At 36.5% G+C, this 18,830-nt stretch overlaps 1 protein-coding gene across 2 annotated transcripts in view; it reads right to left on the bottom strand.

The window, feature by feature from the left end:
* Positions 1 to 18,830, bottom strand: part of CDH12 (cadherin 12) — a 1,056,103-nt gene that overhangs the window by 677,100 nt on the left and 360,173 nt on the right. For both annotated transcript variants that reach the window (XM_045441358.1, XM_045441360.1), the window contains exon 2: positions 14,748 to 14,831. The gene's annotated coding sequence lies outside the window, so the exon portion shown is untranslated. The remainder of the gene's footprint in view (positions 1 to 14,747; positions 14,832 to 18,830) is intronic.

Raw genomic sequence — 18,830 nt, 5'->3', positions numbered from 1 at the left:
CCCGGGTGCCCCACACAACCTGCATTCTATTAGACAATCATGAGTTGCCTTTTCTGGCACCTACTAAACACCTTACTTTTTGCATTTAGATTCCGCATGGGATCCCTATGTACCCATTGGGCTCTGACTGTGGCTTCTGGACAGAATAAGACTAACTGTTGGGTATGTAGTAAAGTCCCCTAACTGGAAACCACAGGCTTCCCCTGGAGACATACTTTTTTATAGTTTCTTAGCCATTTGTGTTGTATTATTTGGATGCTGTGGCTTGTGCTGTTGCTCTGGGATCTGGTCACAGCGCGTCTCAGCATGCCTGGCCCCGAGGTCATTGCCGCAGAGGGGCAGGTAAAGGATATATGGGCCATCTAGGGTATGCTTATGGTACATGCTGGATAGCCAGCCTGCACAAGCACACCCTGAATGTTCCTATTAATCACTATCTTGAAAAGATCCTGCCTCCCTCTACAATCCCAGCAAGCAGAATATGTAGAAGACAGTATTGTTCAATGTTCAAGGTCAGTGGCTCTGGGGTTGGCCAACACAGAGCGTCTCCTCTGGAACAAAGAGTATACAGATGGCAGTCCTTTGTCTCCTTGGAGCCCTGGATGGCAAGGAGGGAGAGGCTGCAGATAGTTGCTAGGCTAAGTCACTGTGCTATAAAAGTTCATTGCATGTAGATCCCAGCAGCAGATGCTTTGTCCAGTCTGCTGCTCCTGGACTCCCTGTACGTGAGTTCCCCCAGCGAATGTGCCTTGATCCCTGTCTCTGGGCCACTTCTTTGGCCTCGCTGGACCATCACCTCCTCTTGCCGTAGAGTCTGTTTGGGTGCAGCTGCACATCAGCAGTTCCTTACCCCTGTACTGCAAATAAAATTTTCCTCCTGTTTTCCTCAGAAGTTAAGAACTTTGTGTTTTATCATTATGCTATTCCTTTGCATAATACACTCTTATGGCCACTGAGCATACACAGAAGATCCCAACTCCTTAGCATGCAAACAAGACCTGCAGAGTTTGTTCTTGACAATCTCTCGAACTTCATCCTCTTGCTCACACACATTGTTCACTGACTCCAGCTATCCTGGCATTCCCTTTTGTCCTTAAAGTATGCTAAGCTTGTTTCTCCAGGTTCCTTTCCAGTAGCTCTTGCTTCTGCCTGGTAAAGTCCCCCTACGTGTGATCACATCACAAGTTCCTCCCAGTCATTCACATCTTGGCTTCAAAGATTTCATCTCAGAGACAGTTTCTCTGACCACCAATTAGAAGTGAACACTCAGAGACTACCTATTACAGCAACTTGTTGATTTTACTGTACTTTATTCACTTCTAATCATTTCTTATAAATTCGTAATTCATTTGTTGACTTTTTCTGTTGTTCTCAATCACAACATAAGCTCTAGAGGTTGGGGGTGCAGAAACAGACCAGGTTTAGTCCAAATCTCTCCCAAGGCAAACAAACTGGTGCTTAGACCACATTCCTGAAAACCGTTAAATGAGCAAATGAATCAGTGGATGAATGCATATGATAAATTTTACTCATGTATACATGAATATATGCTAGGCACTGTACTTGGCACTGAGAATAGGTTTACGGTTTAGGAACACACATTATTTCAAAGATGCCTTTATTACTGAAACTAGAATAATTCTTTTAAATTAAATAGAGAAGATTCAATTTCGCACTTCATCTAAATCGTTTCTGCATAATTTTAATTTAGCCCTCTCAAGTGTTTCCTCCAATGCATTCTCTTGTGTGGTGACATTATCACTTTGTCCATCTCTAGTCCAGCTAGCCATAAGATCCAAACCAGAAATACCAATATTTGATAATGTAAGCAAGTTTAGAACCAAGCTGTAATCTCTGCATTTCCTAGGCTAGAAACTTAACTATTTGAGTGTCCATTTCTTCCTTTCAGTGGGAGTCTATATGATAGTCACTAACCACGTGCATGTGGCTATTGAACATGTAAAATGTGGCTCATGAGAAAGAAACTAAATGTATAGCTTCATTTAGTGTTCATTTAACTTAAAACTTGGAGGAGTACAAGATCCTCCACAAGATTTCAATCCACAAAATTTGAAACTTACTTTGTCATATTTAAAAATACCATTATCTTCTTATTTAAAAATACCATTAGCTTCACATTACGTGATGTGCAAACATATCACCGTCTATGGTAAAAGGCCTAAAATTAAGTCCTGGTAGTGTGTGCTTTAGCATCTTGGGAAAACCAAGAGGGCCTTGAATGTCTTAATGGTATGTTCCCCTCCCCATTGTGTGCCCACGAATAAGGTCCCCCAATTGGCCTAATCTGAGGAACCAGGCATGGTGCCTAAACATCCCTAGGGAGCAAACGTCAGTTTCCAATAGCCCACAGAATGTTTCATAAAAGTCAATCAAATCCTCCTGCAGGAATAGGAGATCATCTAATCCCCTTGTTATTACCAAGCCTGCCTCCCACAGCCCTGCTTGTTCCCTTTTCCCAAGTACAATCCCCATGTGGCCCTGCATGGCACAGTGTCCTTCCCCCCGAGACTGTGAGCACATGTACCGGATAAAGTGTTATTGATCTTGTATGCCCGGCTGTCGGGTGTTGTGTGTTCAGAGATTGCTGTAACCCTGGGGCGGAATCCCTCCTCCACTGAGGTGAAAAGAAGGCAATCAAAACATAATAACATTTTGATCTATTCATACCTGTCTAAATATTCTTTCTTGGGGCACCTGGGTGGCTCAGTCGGTTAAGGATCCGACTTCAGCTCAGGTCATGATCTCGCAGTTTGTGAGTTTGAGCCCCACATCGGGCTCTATGCTGACAGCTCAGAGCCTGGAGCCTGTTTCGGATTCTGTGTCTCCCTCTCTCTCTGACCCTCCCCCATTCATGCTTTGTCTCAAAAATAAATAAATGTTAAAATATAAATAAATAAATAAATAAATAAATAAATAAATAAATAAATAAAAATATTCTTTCTTTATGGGCAATAGTATATATGTTCAGAGTGTACATTCAAAACTTACAAATGACATTTTATTACTAATAACCAATGTTTCTTTTAATTTCATAAGTGATATTTATATGCATATAGTTTGAATAAAAAAAAATTGCCAATGTCCACTCATTTTTGCTCCACAAAACTGCAATTATGAATGGCTCAAATTAGTATTTGGAAAACATCTTTTAATGCTAAATATGAGTCTGTAAAGTGTACTGGTTCACTGAGCAACTGTTAAGCAACTTCCTTCTTGTGTTGCTGTAAGTCTGGCAGATGCCAGAAAGTAAAATTTGCTTTCCACATTTTGTCAAGCTAGGACTTCACGTGATTTGTTTTCTGCCAGTGAGATGTGTCTTGAGATATTTGGATTTATCGGGGCACGACGTTAAGTGGGAAGGGAGTGGATGATGAAGTCACCCAGGTTACCTTACCACCTTATCAGTGCAGATCTGGAAGGAGGGTGTGGCTCTAAGCCCTGCTTCCTGGCTGCCTCTTCCTGATACCTGGGCTGTAATGAAGGTCATGTGCAGCTAGCTGTGCTGTGGGGATTTTTGATCCGTGGATTTTGATTAAGATGGAATTATCTCAGAGCTGTCAGTTCCTGTTCCCCCAACCTCCTTCCTGTCCTAAGCGAGAAAATACTTTGGCCATCCCTTTGATGGTGTTCAGATCTCTTTCCAGGAAGTCCAGATAGTACTGACTCCTCCCACCCTAGCTAACATATTGTCAAACACGTATCTCTTTATAAAAATTAACTTTCTGAGGTGCCTGGGTGACTCAGTCAGCTAAGCGTCCAACTCTCGATTTTGGCTCAGTCGATGATCTTGTATGGAGCCCCTGTACTGGGCTCTATGCTAAGCATGGAGCCTGCTTGGGATTCCCTCTCTCCCTCCCTCTCTCTCTCCCTCTGCCCTGCCCCTGCTACACTCTCTCTCTCTCTCTCAAAATAAATAAACCTTTTTTTTTTAAATTAACTTTCTGCTTAACACAGATTTCTGCTATCTCTTAATGAACCCCAGATTTATCCTAGTCTATTGGAGTGACTCAGCATGATAATATATCCCTTGATAACACAGTTCTACATATAATGCGACTGATGTTTACTCCTATTTTCCATTATCTCATTGCCTTGCAGTGCTGCAATGACTAATTTTATGTGATTGAATTTTGAACACCTCTTCAAGTACCATGGTGTATTTAATATACTTTTGAAACTAATTTACTTCTTCTAGGTCCCTAAGTCACTGATAATCATCCCTCAAAACCCAAATTATAAGCCAAACATCAAATGCAATATAATTGTTGTTTCTGATTTAGGCTCACCTCATCTAAATCAAATTCTTTTTTTTTAACCTTAATTTTTCCCCAAATAAGTACCCACTGAGGTGATCTGAAAGTTGGGTAAAATTTTGCAAAGTCATTATGGATGAAAGGGGATAAAGCTGTTGCTTTAAAGATGGTAAAGTATATGGAAAAACCTTAGGTGGGGGGAAAGACCAACTAACTGAAAAAAGGCCAGTGTAACAGGAACACACTAGATTGACAATAGGCCATTGGGAGGCATGGAGCCAGGGCTTGAGATGAGGCCAGGGGACCATGAAACCTGCAGTTTAATACCAGATACCGACAAATAAACAGCCTACAATCCAATGTGGTGAGACGGCCAAACAAATGAATCTGCCACAGATTCTGGAGAGGAGAGAGACACAAAGAACAGAGTGTCATCTGAGAGGTGAGCAGGGAGATGGCCCAGGAAGGGAAGGTGTGTGCAGACGGACAGCAGGGGACAGGAGTTCCGGGCAGAGTAAGGCATGTTAAAGCCCTGTGAGTGGGGCTGTAGCTGAGAAACTGGAAGTTTTGTAGTACGTATGCATTAGCACAGAGTACAGGGGCATGAGTGGCTCTAAATAAAGCTGCAAAACAAAAATAGGATCATGAAGAGCTTTGTAAGATATATATGGTCAGGATACATTTATCACTCGAGCTACCTACTGCTGCTCTGAAACACAAGGAGAGGCCGGAGAATTCGATTTAAGGTATAATTACACCCCAGAGACATTTATGCCAAGTTTCAATATTCTTGAGCTTTAAGAAGGCCCATCTAGTTATGAAATGAAATGCAATGATAATTAAACTACCAGAAGGCTACAACGCAGCATCCTGCACTATGGAAGGAATGTCAGTTGCAAAAAGGAAACTCCCTTCTGCATAATCAAAGATGCAGCTAACCTATATTTCACCCCTTCTGTCAGACCCATGGGACCCACAGGACATATGCTTTCTATCTAGTTTCAAACATGTGCTTCGATGACAGGCATCCCCAAGGGGCAAGAGGAAGAATGGATTTCAAATAACATAGAAAGATGGAATAAATATCATGCTTAAAGAAATGAATTTCTCCATCTGCTTCATCATATGCAGTGAAACGTTATAGGAGCCTACCACTCTTCATCTAAACATTCCTTAAAAATGTTCACTGAAAATCTCTGAACATTCACTGTGTTAATAGGCTATTCATGCGTGGGGAAAGAATTATTAAGCTGGAAAAGGTGGAGGAAACTTTGTAAATATGAATTCAGTTAACAGGGTTATGAGGTTATTTGTGTTATGTACAAATAATTTATTATTTCCGAGGACCTCATGTCTGTCCACCATTTAAGTAGCAGCTTCCATTTGGCAGTGAAGTCTGGCTATGGAGAATATAGGAAAAGGGTCACTGAATGGGTAGAGCTAAACACACCAAGGGAAAGAGGATTTACTCAGTGCTCTGGGGCACTCAAAGAGGCAACAAGGTGGCCCCACTCAAAATGTGCAGCCTCAGAAGAATGATGAGGTTGAAGCAGCAAGGTTAACAAAGGAAGGACCTCGATGAACAGAGAATAGGCGACATATTTATTAGCCCCACATATCAACGCTATGTAACAAGTCTACTCCCAGAAGCAACTGGACTCAACATAACTCAGGATATGCCAATCACACCACAATATAGGGTCATCACTGTTCCAAGAAGCCCTGTTGCTCCCAACTCTACAAGATCATGTGAGCCCCTTTTATCTTAAAGGGAAGCCCAGGGAGGGATGTAAAAGACTTAACAATACTCCAAAGAAACGGATATATATTTCTACACGTGGCTTAAATATTGGGAACTCACAAAATTTTAAACTGGAGAAGAGGCTGCTCAGGACCAATGTCATTAACAGTTCTGAAAACAGACATGATATTGTCATTACATATATAAGTCTTATCGTAAATATAACCTGTGACATTGCAATCCATGCAACCACGAAAAGAATACTTAGGACAAATCATTTGAAGGCACTGGCCACAACTAATCTTAAATAATATGTATTATTAGGATATATAATATAATATTAATAAATGCCCAATGTGAAAATATAGGTAGATATGGTTAAAAGACATACTTGTGATAATGCAGGTAATTAGAGGCAAGTACAAGGGCTTTTCAAATTGAATTACTATACATCCTATTAAAGGAACTACCTTATGAGAAGCATCAAAGTAAAGTGATTATCTGATCTTTGGATCCCATAAAGATACAGTTCTTGGAAAACTGGAGGAAGGTAAGAACATAAGGTTATCATTTGTATCTGTCGTAAATCTGATGTCTGGTTGGTTCAGAATGAGGACACAGCATGACTTCTTTTAACCCCGTAAAAGTCTCAGTATTTAGCTATGGTGCTTGGGGTGGGGAGACATGTGAAATGTTTTACTAATTTCCACTGTTTTCATACTCTGGCTGTATCTTACAGAGACTTTAGAGTACCCAAGTAATTAAGCTGGGATCCAACCATTTCCGGCAATTCTAGAAGCCTGGCAGCAATGTACTCTGTTTCATAGTCTCTGGTCAGAAAATTTCCATCACCATTTCTTGATCATATCCCTCATAGGTTTATATGCAACCTGCTTTGCAACAGACTCTTACTACCACTGTGAGCTTCTTTATGACTTTTTATCTTATTCCAAAACCATTCTCAGGATTTCCACAACTTCTCCTGATCTTATTGCCTTGGTACAGTTTCAATGATGTGGCCTCCTCTCCTCACTTTCTTGTAAAAGCACCTTTTACAGGCACTACTCTCATAGATCCTATCACAGACAACTATGCAGCTAACATATTGGGGGACACGCAGATTATTTAGGTGTAATAGCTAGTTTCTAAATCATCTGGGATTTCTATGCTATTTTAAAGTAAATAAATATTTGTAGTTCATGGTTCAAAAGTCATAAAAAAAAAACTTTGTCATACACATTTTAAATTACCAAGGAAAGATTATGACAAAGTCACACAGGTCAAAATAAATTTAACATTATGTTTCATCACTTTTCCAAGAACATGTAAACTCAGAGTCAAAAAAAAAAAAACAACAAATTTTTATATCATCAAAATAGAATGCAATGCATCATTTACCATACATTTACCAGAGTAGTGTCTACCCCAGTGGGCTTGCTGGATTGCCTTGATAGCTTGGGTTCCTGTAGTTACAGGTCTTAATGTGGCACCAAACTGTAGAAGTTACAAGCATAGACATTTGTTGGATTGTCTAGATTTGAATCCAGCATGGATTCAAGTTACTGTTTGTAAATTCTATTTATAAATGCTTAGAACAGTGTCTGGCCTGTAATAAACCAATAAAAAAAATAAATAATAATATACCTGTAATAAATTTAAGTGGCTTTTATTAAACAACTATTAGATTCTGTCTTTCTTTGTGGAATAATCTCTCCTTCAATATTTCTTTGGTGCCAGAAAACCATGGGTCCCCTTCCATTTCAAGCCAGCTACCTTCCATTGAAAAGGTTTAAAAGATTCATTCTCAGTGTTTGTGTTTTTTTTTTTTTTTCCTTTTCCATAATTTCCAATATATTCTTAGTGGTTGTTTGTCTAAACTTTGTTTCTCTTGTATTTCCAAATTTAGTTCTTGTGTTGTTCTGCTAATTACTTCAACAATCATTCAGTAAAATGTCTGAAGATGAACATCTATTTCTGACGTACATACATAAGTCTGCATGTGCCCCTTCATGACTTGCTCCCACGTCTCCTTTAATTCTTTCAAAATGTTATTTTATAGGGACTTCCTTCTCTAAATATGTGTTTAAAATCGGCAAAATACTATTTCTCCTTTCCTCCACAGCACAGAAACTTTCTATCCCTCCTCCTGGCTTATTTTCTGTACAGCATTTATGATTTTTTATAATCAGATTTATTAATCCTTTTAATATAAATTAATATTTATATAATTTAATTGCTTGGTATTTTTCTCTTAACTAGAATGTAAAGCACCAAAGTGGCTATTAGTTTTTTAATGGTATTTTTCATACGTTTATCCACTACTTGCAGAAGAGTTTGTGACACAAATTAACATTTGGACTATTTTCAAAACTATTTTTCAGTAAAATTATCCATGAATCTATAAAATCTATACCTCCCCGCACCCCCATCACTGGATGCTTTAGGTAACTAGGGAGAAAGTTACTAGGGAAAAAATAAAGAGGAAAAGTGAATTAGTTTTTTTTTTTTTTTTATGATACCCATTTTACAGAAGCATTTGAAAAATAAACAGCATTTTAAAATGCTACTGAGATACTGAAATCCATTTAACATATAATATTATTTTTCTCATCTATTGTTTTAAGAAAATAATTCAGATATGTAGACATAGGGGCAAATATTTGCTCTTTGGTAGCCTATTGTTTTTTCAGGAGATCCTACCACCCACCATTTTGTGATTAAATAGCAGGAAGTGTTATGAAGTCAAAAGTGATAGTCTATTTTTAGTCCAACAACATACAGTAAGTATCCACCATATATTTGAGTATCAACCTTAATTTATGTGGCAAAGAAGTGTAGCCGAGTGCCTAAGTTCTGTACCATTCTTCTCTTGAACTGTTGATGAAATATGCAACACAGGCTTGTTACAGAACAGTTAAGGGAGCAACTAAATGCAAAGGTACACAATAAAACAAAGATGTCTTACTTAAAAAATCTTTATAGAAGCTTGTATCAAAGCATACGGTACGAAATCACCATTCTGGAGGAAGGAAAAGTGGTTGCTAAAAAGATATTTGAACTAAATTGGAGTAGTATAGTACTCCCTGCGGAGTGGAAAGAAAGGTTATTTGTCCCAAGCATGGGGTGTGGAATAGGGTACACTCATTGCAGAAGTAGCAATAATATTAAAACATGATATCAAATGATATTTAGTATCAAGTACAATACAAATTATAATGATATTTTAAAAATCTGCTTTTCAAAGTTATTCTAGTTTTTTTCAAAGAAGGGCAGTTGAGACTTTCTGAAATGTTGAATTAAATCATATTCAAATATAAACACAAAATAAGTTTCAATGCAAAATATAAATATATATTTTCAACTTTCAGCCACTCTGGATGAATCACACTATATAGCTCCCCTTAACTGAAATAGATAATTAAGTATTGGCTACATTAAAAAAAATCATTGCCAAGGGATATCTGATATTAAGATAGGGAATCAGAAATTGGAATCTATTTGTGTCTCCTTAATAGGCTCATAATTATCCTCGAATAAGTGATTTTGTTATTCTCTGCTCTTTCCTTGTGTTTTTAATAAAATTGTCAAGGTCAGCTGCATCATGAATTGACTGAAAACAATACTGAAAATATTAACAATTTGGTATTTTTCAAAAGGTTTAAGATCTGATTAAAGTGTTTATCTTTAACAAAAAATGAAACCTGTCACTATGTACGATTTACTCATTTGCATTCAAAGACCTTTGATTAGAATAATGTTTCAAATATAAACAATTAGTAACAGGCCATTTGTTTACTAAATGTTATAGGAGAGACCCAGCTGTCTGTATCTCCTTCATTTGACTATTGCGAAGTTAGAATTTTCTCATGACATTTCACTATTTAAAAATGTTCAGCTAAATAACATCGTGTCAGATTAGATATTTTAAGGTTATCTTCCACATACTAGCCAAGAAGAAACGTGTTTCAATCTAAGAAAATCACGAGTATTTCTGTCATTTGACTCCATTTTTCGTATACCCCGGAAATATATCTTATCCCTTATTTTGATGTGGAAGGGGACTTTTTAAAATGAACTTTAAAATCATGTCCTGCTGACTTGCAAATGGCAGGCCGATGCTAAATGAGAGAAGCCTTAAAAACTCTGATACCTTTTATCCCTGCACAGAGAGATTCCATGCTCCGTATGTTCTAATCTTTGGCTTTCCAATATTGCCTTTACGAGGTTAAGGAGATGAATGTTCATTGCTTTTAATCCTTACCATGATTTATGAGCCTCTTGGTATCCTTTCCCCAGAGCAGCTACAACTGTGTGGCTGTTCTCCCTGCTGCTTAAATTACACAGACATCTGCAAAGTAAATTATGGATTGTTGTCCCATAGACCATAACCAAGCATTCTCTTCATCTCTCCTGCAGGATTTTTTCTTTTTTTTTTTAATTAGAACCAAGACCGCATACAGTTTTACTTGCCTAAGTCCTGAAGAAATGTTAAGCTAACCTGAATGATAGCACAACGACCTGGATTATGACCTATCACATAACATCAAAGCAGCCTGACATCTAACAGGATTCCTTTAAAGTTGGAAGGGAAAAAACAAAAACAACAACAAAAACAACTTCCCTTTATTTATGTTTCTTATTTAAGGAACACCATCTTTATGTTCACAGAAGGAAGGTGACCTTTAAAATTAACTGAAGATGTGTGCCATGCAATAAAGACACATGTAAAGTGACCTTTCAGTCTCTGAGTGTGCAAGATTTTAAGAGCATCTTGTGGCCTATGGTTCTTTGAACCAAATATTGACAAATAAAAAAAAATACATAAAGGAAAATTCGTGAAAGATTGAAGTACCTCTTTAGGATTTTGTTTTTCTTCTACTGTTATCACTTGTAGTAAAGCTGGTTTAATAATCCTGGAAATTTGCAGAGATCATGAGTAATTGGAACAATTCTTTTTTCTGAATAAGAAGTCTAGCAGAGTCTAAGAAGAAATGGTCATCTCCTTCTGTATTTTCCTTTCTGTTCTCTGCTTACTATTTTGTGCAGATGATGACTCATAATTCCCAATGACAAGTCCATTGTGAAATCCTAATAGGCATGTCTCAAATGACTAGCCTTTGACAGTTACCCCAAATTAGAAATAGCCCAGCATTTTTTTTTCCAAATGTGCTCATTGCAATGCAAACAATAACCCATCAGGGAAAACCTCACTAACAAAATTTACAAAATGATTTCTAGTAATGCCTTACAAAGTACATTTCTTTTTTAAACAGATGGCTGTGCAATTCATTTTTTTTTTGAATCCTACTGTCAACTCAGCAGGATGTTGTGAGGGCTAAAACCAGAAATGCTCAAATCTACTCCTCGCTGAGCAGATCTGTCGCTGCCTCTGTGTTTCCATCACTTTCCTTTTCACCTCATCACTGCTGAGAGGCAATGTTCCCTGAGTGTCAGGACCTGATGTTCATACCAATGCCCTAAAGACTTTTCTTTTCTTTTCTTTTCTTTTCTTTTCTTTTCTTTTCTTTTCTTTTCTTTTCTTTTCTTTTCTTTTCTTTTCTTTTCTTTTCTTTTCTTTTCTTTTCTTTTCTTTTCTTTCTTTCTTTCTTTCTTTCTTTCTTTCTTTCTTTCTTTCTTTCTTTCTTTCTTTCTTTCTTTTAAGATAGATCTTGTATCTGTTTACCTCTGTGTTAGCCTCTGTATTCATTTCCAAAACTTTCCTTTGCGGACCCCACTTTGCATTCTTGACCTTATGAAATGAAGTATTAAAGGAATCCTGAAAGATTTGATTTAGTTAAAACCCTAAACTAAATATATCTGTAAATAAACAAATACCTTTGGAATACCGATTACATACAAGTAATTGTCTAAGAAATTATAGGATCTAGTCACAAATAAGATGAAAGATATATAAGATATATCCAAAGATATATAATATATATATTCCTCCAATCCCCAATACATTTCCAGCAATTATTTCCTTAAACACACACGCACGCGCGCGCACACACATGCATACCCTGCTAATCAGATTATTTCTCTACATTCAAAAATAAATAGCAAAAACAAACATGCTCCATATCTTATAAAACATAAATCGCACAGCCCAGATATGTTCTGAAATTTCATTCAAGCTTCTTCATCATCTGGACCTATTCTTCTAGATTTATCTGCCAACTTGCCTCATATTTGATGCTCACTGCATTTCCTAACTGTCCAAATGGCTTAAGATTCACCATGCATGAAACGTTACATATCTTTATGTCTGTTGTACATCTATCGCCTTTTCTTTACATATTTGTACACACTTATCTTTAAAGTCCAGTTCAAATGTATCATTTCTGTATTTTCCACCCCCTTTCAACAATAGCATACAAAAGAAATCCTATTCCAAATTCTCTGAAACCACAGCATTTTTAATAATGCAACACAAAACTATCCTCTACATAATCAAAGACTGCTGTCTGACCATAAAAAAAAAGAATATTTCACTGTCTTCATTTTCAGATGATTTATAAGTTAATCTAATTACTTGTTAGGCAATCATGAATGTAAGTGACAAATAAGGACAAACACTAAATTTTGTGAAATTTTAGAGTTAATTGACTGTTCTTTCTTTGATTGTTCAAAAAAGAAGAAAGGAGATTGTAGGATTTTAAATAGGCCCCAGAGCCTTACTCTATTCAATATTGAATTAATAAAAGACACATATTTTAGTACTAAGTTTGTTTGGCTTGAAACATATTGCCTTCAATGTCCTTAGATATCACTCTCTAGTTTGTTAAATCATTCCACTGAGATTACACTCAGGTCTACTTTCTTGTGTGAAATTTATGAAAACTCTTACATTAAAAGGAAAGCAATTTCAAGCCATTCTCTACAAATGTCTTCTGCATTCATTTGATTTTTTTTTCCACATTGAAAACAAGTGAACATCCTAATTACTTTAAATTTAAAGTATTTAAATTTCTTGGGGCACCTGGGTGGCTCAGTCGGTTATGCATCCGACTTGGGCTCAGGTCACGATCTCACGGTTTGTGGGTTTGAGCCCCACATCCAGCTCTGTGCTGACAGCTCAGAGCCTGGAGCCTGCTTCCGATTCTGTGTCTCCCTCTCTCTCTACCCCTCCCCTGCTCATGCTCGGTCTCTCAGAAATAAATAAATGTTAAAAAAAAAATTTAATTTATCCTTTCTCATGTTACTATGTTTAAACTATCCTCATGTAAAACGATGATCCTTTTCCTATATATTCCTCTTAACTGTGGTTATAGCACAGAGAGAACCAAAGAATATTTGGGAGAGTGTGCTCCCCTTTTATTTGGATCTTTGGTGATTTTAATGCTTCATTAAGCTTTAAAGAAAGAGATTAATAATTAGTACGGTGTGGTATTAATTTTTGATTACTCATACTTGTATCATAGATAATATTTAAGTTGCTGAAATCATGGTTTTGCAGAAAGGACAAGTTGCTGGTTACAAGAATTAATTCCGAAGCGTGAAGCTCTTTTATCCTATCAATATAAGATCTGGAATGAAACCCCACTCCAAAATTTTGAGGTCAGAAATTTTAAAAGTATCTGAATTTCCTATAAAAAGGTGAAGATTTTACAAGATAAAGTGAGATTTTTACATATGGAAATTCTGAATATTGATGAAAACAACTTGAAAGACAGAATAGATGACAAAAGGCATTAGTATGTGAGATATCCAATGCTTAATTTCAAACTTTTAAACCTGAAAAATGTTATCTAAAATTTGTATAGAATTTACTCAAATCTGATACTTGAAATTAACTGACAATGTTATAAAACTAGATTAAAGTGTAACATTTTTTGAATAAATATATCTCTTCAAGGAAAAGTTAAAAACAGAAAGAAACCATGTAATTTTTTTTTTCATTTATTAACTGAGTATGCGGAGGGAGTTTGAATAAATATCACAGCAAGATCCAGAAAGCCACATTAGCTTAATTACATTTGCCTTATCTCTTTAACCTTTTCTTTCTGAGCTATTATATCAATAGTTAATCTTAATTGATCACTGATTGAGAACTGAGAGCATGAAGCTTGTTTTGAATACTGCCTAAGAATAGATCTAATGGTTACGGAGCAGAGTGTCAAGGCAGTGCTTTAATTATTGTCTCCAGAAGGTTAACTGTAAGTGTCTACATCTCAGAGTTCAGATTCCTGCCATCAGCAAAGGAAAAGCAGCCTATCACTACCTGCCCAAGAAACAACTGAACTACACTCTGCCATATTAATATTAATAAAGACAAGAAAATTTGAGACTGTGTCCCTGTTTCCAGTGTCAGAGCTTCATCTAAAGTTTGCCTTTGAAAAGAGACCTATCCAATTGAACAAAAGTAATATCCACTAATTATGAGGGGCTAGTCAAGGGGTCATGAAAATATAAAAGCAGAAAATCAATTTCTGTTCTTAAGAAAGCACACAGTCACTAGGTCTTCTCGAATCTGCATGTAAGTTAAAACAGTGCAAGAAAAATATGACGAAGATGCTCAAACATATATATTTCATGCTAAAAGAAATGATTAGTACTTAAGTTTCATGGTTGTGTCATCTTTATGTCAACCGCCTAAAAGTACATAAACATTTGAATATTTTGATTTGTAAGAAAACATATATTTAAAAAAAAAAGAATTTTCAAAAGAATTAAAATTTTGAATTATTAAGAGATTAAAATATAGGCATTAATGATGGTTAAATGTCACCTACCATTGAAAAGGCTGGCATCCTTTAAAACTCCAACATGCTATTGAGTTCCAAATGGACTGTATTCCCAAAAAGAGCCAAACAGAGCTGGAAAAACAAACATACACAATGATATTTTTTTTTAACTTAAATTCAATTTAGTTAACATACCTTGTAGTCTTGGCTGCAGGAGTAGAACCCAGTGATTCATCTCTTACATATGACGCCCAGTGCTCATCTCAAATCATGCCCTCCTTAATGCCCATCATCCATTTAACCCATCCCCCCACTCACTTCCCCTCCAGCAGCCCTCAGTTTGTTCTCTGTCTTTAAGAGTTTCTTTTGGTTTGCCTCCAACTCTGTTTTTATCTCATTTTTCCTTCCCTTCCCCTGTGTTCATCTGTTGTGTTTCTCAAATTCCACATATTAGTGAAATCATATGATATGTCTTTCTCTGACTGACTTATTTGGCTTAGATAATACCCTCTAGAGATATTATGCTAAGCAAAAATTTTATATAAATATATATATGTATGTATTTATGTGTATGTATGTATATAATATATATTAGAATATTTCACATTTACTTAAAAGCTACAAAGATTTTTCAGAGTTCTCATAAACTCCAATTTCTTCTGTCATTAGCATTTTACATTAGAATGGTTTAACTGTCACAACTTTTGATGCATTGTGATATATGGGCTTAAACGAACCAATATTGATATATTATTCTTATTTCATGAGTTTTTATCCCAATGTCCTTTTTCTGTTCCAGATATCGCCTTGAATTTAGCCTTTATGTCTCCCCAGCCTGCTCTGAGAGGTGACAGTTTTTCAGATTTTCCTTGGTTTTGATGACCTTGAGAGTTTTGAAGAGTAATGCTGAGGCATTGCAGAATGTCTCTCAATTGGAATTTGCCTGATTTTGTTTCTTATGACTAGCTAAGTGGGATGCATGGTCTAATTTTTCTCACTAGACTGGTTTTTGGAGGGAACACCATACAGGCAGGGTCATCCTCTTAACTTCCTATTGAGGATGCAGGAAACCAGCCTGACTTCTATTCTGTTCCACACTGTGCCTTTGGAAGCAAGACACCAAACACAGTCCACACTCAGGGGAAGGGAATTATGTTCCACCTCCTTGAGGGTGAAATGTTTGCAGGATTTATTTGGAATTCTTCTGCAAGAAAGACTTGTTTCTCTTCTCCCAGTTTGTGTGCTTGTTTGTGTCTTCAATCATTCATTAATTTGTTCAGTAATTTGTGTACCTCATTATGAATTCATAGATGTTTATTTCATATTTTGTGTCATAATCCGATACTACATCATTTCTTTTGTTGTTCAAATTGTTCCAATTTTGGCCTTTGTGAGCCCTTGCACTTGGTTTTGTGACCTTTTGATATATCACATAAAACTATTCATTGAGCAGTTACTTATATTCTGGCATTAAAGTAAGAAAGAGATTCAAAAGAAACTCTAAGCCATCCCAAACCTTTAAATTATATTAGAGGGACACCTTGGTGGTTCAGTTGGTTAAGCATCTGACTCTTGGTTTTGGCTCAGGTCATGATCTCATGGTTATGGGTTCGAGCCTGACATCAGGCTGTGTGCTGACAGTGCAGAGCCTGCTTGGGATTCTCTCTCTCCTTCTCTCTTTCTGCACTACCCCCACTCAGGCTGTCTCTCCCCACCCCCCCCAACCCCAACCTGTCTCTCTTTCTCAAAATAAATAAACTTAAAAAATAAAATAAATAAAATAAATTTCATTAGAAATGTTGGCTAAAATGTATCAAAATCTATATCAGTTTCCTGTGGCTGTGACAATAAATGACCACAAATGTAGTAGCTTAAAGGAACAGAAATTTATTCTGTCACAGTTTTAGAGGTCAGAAGTCTGAAATCAAGGGGCAAGCAGGGCTCTCTTCCATCAGAGGATCTCGAGAAGAATCCATTCCTGGTCTCTTCAAATGTCTAGTGATTGTCAGCATGCCTTGTGCCTGTGGCCATATCATCCCAGTCTTCAAGGCTGGCATCTTCAAACGTTTCCTTCCTCTTTCACATCCCTTTCTCCTCAGCGTGGGCCAAAGCTCCCTATGCTTATAATCGTATATAGACAGTCTCTCACTTATGATAGTTGAACTTATGATTTTTTTTTACACTATAATGGTGCAAAAGTGATACACATTCAGAGGAAACCGTATTTTGAAATCTGCAATTTTGATCTTTTGTTGACAAGTGAGATGCCTAGGATCCTGTCCCATGAAGCTGGGTGACAACAGCCAGTGCAGCCCCCAGTCAGCCATCCGTGGGGGTAAACAAGTGATATCCTGGTTATTATCCTGCACCCACAAAGCTGTTCTGTTTTTGTCTTTCAGTACAGTATTCAATAAGTTACATGAGATATTCCAAACGTTATTATAAAATAGGCTTGGCTTTAGAGGATTTTGCTCAACTGTAGACTAATGTAAGTGTTCTGAGTATGTTTAAGGTAGGTTAGGCCAAGATATGGTGTTCTGTAGGCTAAGGGTATTAAATGCAATTTTGACTTGTGGTATTTTCAACTTGTAATGGGTTCACTGAGATGTAGTCTAGGACAATCTGTATGGGATTGTATTTTGGGCCCACCTAGACAATCCAGAATAACCCTCCCATCTCAATATCCTTACCTTCATCACAACCACAAAGACCCTTTATTGCCACAAAGAAAATTTATAGGTTTCATGAATTAGGAGACAGCTATATTTTGTGAGGTTATTTTTTTAGCACACCACAGACTACCTTGTAGACTTGCTTCCTATCTCCTTCCATAGAGGAGAACAAATTACTAGAATAAAACAATTTTCTCAAGAGTCTATTTCACATGAGGCAGTGTGTATAGCCCTGATAGCATTAGAAATATAATCAAACACAATGAAAGGATATTTTAAAATACTGTTTAAGATGATATAGGACAGGCATAATTTTAACTTCCTTAGAGCGATAGATATTATTTAATTATGTAACTTAAATAATCGTCTCCCTCTTTTCCTTATAGACTAGGACCATGGATAACTTACAATTATGTTGTTCTTCATGAAATAAAACTATAGAACTGAAGTTTCAGAATTATGGCTCCACCATCTTTAGAAAAAAATTAATAATTAAGCAAACCTTTAGACAAATTTTAAAGGAAATGCTTTGGGAATTCTACTGCATACTGCGGTTTGTAAATTATTATTACTGGTACAAAATATCTTATGCCTGGTCAATTTTTAAGGAAACTTGACATAAGAAAGGAACTAGCAATAAAGTAAGAGGAGTGGGAGCTGATTAGCCGGGAAATTATCAGAAACATACAAAAGCATGAATGACTTCAGTGAGGTTTAAATTTCCAGCATTGGTAAGGGAATCCAGACCTTAGCCACAAGAACTAAAGGAACAAGGAATGAGATACTTGAATGCAAGAAGTATGTAAAAAGGATTGTCCCATCTATGGGATGGGAATTTAAAAAACTTCTGCACATCTGTCCTGTGAAGCTGTACAAATATTAGCCGCTCACCAAGGATCATAGAAAAGAGGTCACCAGTAAGAAGGCAGATGGCAAGCATAGACTTTGTGGGTATAAGACATCCAGATTCACACACAGGTATGGTGTGGGGACTTGAACCCAAGATATTATAGCACTGGTGAAACTATTAGAGTTTCAGCTGAGCAAATACAAAAATGTCTTTAAGGTATTCTTGCATAATCTAAGGGATTAGACTCCCATAGTAGGGAAAAAATAATAAGAGAAAGGAAAAGACATGAATGAACATCAGCAGAAGCAATAAAATGGAAAATTTGTTTCCTAAGAGCTGGAAATAATAGAACATTTTGTAAAAGATATATGTAATGTATTTAAAGTCTTCAGAGTCAAAGAAAGAAAGAAAAAAATGTTTCCTTTATCAGAACATACACAAAAATAACTTTCAGTTGTGTAGAGAAATAAAGCCTTAAAAATATGAAAGAAAATACACAGCATATTTTTATGAAATAGGAAAAAAAAAGCTTTTCTTTAAACAAAATTTTAAAAGCACAAAGCAAAATAATGATACATTTGAGCTAAAATTTAATGTATTCAAAATTTA

The sequence above is a fragment of the Leopardus geoffroyi genome, chromosome A1, assembly GCF_018350155.1.
Source record: "Leopardus geoffroyi isolate Oge1 chromosome A1, O.geoffroyi_Oge1_pat1.0, whole genome shotgun sequence".
NCBI lineage: Eukaryota > Metazoa > Chordata > Mammalia > Carnivora > Felidae > Leopardus > Leopardus geoffroyi.
Note: the sequence above shows the minus strand (reverse complement) of the source record. Positions and strands in the feature narration are given on the sequence as shown.